The sequence below is a fragment of the Somniosus microcephalus genome, chromosome 4 (assembly GCF_052327205.1).
Source record: "Somniosus microcephalus isolate GS21.2 chromosome 4, FLI_Smic_1.0, whole genome shotgun sequence".
Lineage (NCBI taxonomy): Eukaryota > Metazoa > Chordata > Chondrichthyes > Squaliformes > Somniosidae > Somniosus > Somniosus microcephalus.
This window is the reverse complement of record NC_140990.1, coordinates 1,469,074-1,470,135: the sequence shown is the minus strand read 5'-3', so window position 1 is coordinate 1,470,135 and position 1,062 is coordinate 1,469,074. Positions and strand designations below refer to the sequence as shown.

Here is a 1,062-nt window from a genome sequence, read left to right as displayed (position 1 = left end):
TTCTGCAGTGACTGCAAAGGAGTGTCTTCCGTCAGTTCCTCGTTAAATATAGTGAAGTATCCCCGCCTGTTATGTTGGAAGACGGGGTTTCAATTCCCCGTCGGGAATTAAGCATTTCTAAAAATCTGCAATGATGTATCCTGGTGCAGCTTCAAGTAAAAAAGCTGCAGTGAAAAATTGAAGAGTAAAAATTGCGAGAGGGGGTTGTCTCTTTGAGAACTTTCTTCAACATAGACTGTTTCGGGGCGAAGTGCTGTTTTGCTCCAGAGCGAAGGATGATTGCGATTTTATCTGAGCAACATTTAAAATCTCACAGACCCAGTAGTTGTGGCCGAGTGGTTGAGGCGATGGACTAGAAATCCATTGGGGTCTCCCGCGCAGGTTCGAATCCTGCCGACTACAATTCCAGCATTTTGCATTCCATTTCAAAACGTAACCAAATCCCTGGAGAACTAATCCTGAGTTAGGCGGAATTAAATCCCACATTTTTCGACTCCTCGAAGTTGTCACGTTTTCATTGTGCAAATATTCACGAAATATATGGTCGGAAATAGAACAACAATCAGGCAAATTAGCGACAGTGTTTCTGCCTGCACCTCTCGATGTCTAAGTCACTCTATATGTGTGTCTGTGTTGATGTGTATGTGTGGCTTTCTGTTTCTGTCTGGGTGTGTCTGCCGATCACTCAGGTAACAAGCGGGGATACTTTCCTCAGCCTTCACATCTTCCTAAAGTGTGTTGCCCCAGAATTGGACACAATACTTCAGCTGAGGCCGAACACGTGTTTTATTTAGATTTCCCATAACTTCCTGGCTTGTGCACTGTGCCTCCATTTACAAACCCCAGGATCCCATCTGCTTTTTTAACTGCTTTGTTAACCTGTCCTGCCACCGAGGAAATCTCTGCTTTACTCAACTCTGTGGCAGGCTGGCGCTTCAAGCCCTGATTCTCACAGAAACAGCCCATAGAAACTAACAGCACCAGGATGGCCGAGTGGTTAAGGCGTTGGACTTAAGATCCAATGGGTTTATACCCGCGTGGGTTCGAACCCCACTCCTGGTA

At 45.7% G+C, this 1,062-nt stretch overlaps 1 non-coding gene across 1 annotated transcript; it reads left to right on the top strand.

Annotated features, from left to right (window-relative positions):
- Positions 1 to 979: 979 nt before the first annotated feature.
- Positions 980 to 1,062, top strand: trnal-uaa (transfer RNA leucine (anticodon UAA)). Its single transcript has one exon. It is a non-coding gene; the product is annotated as a tRNA-Leu (tRNA).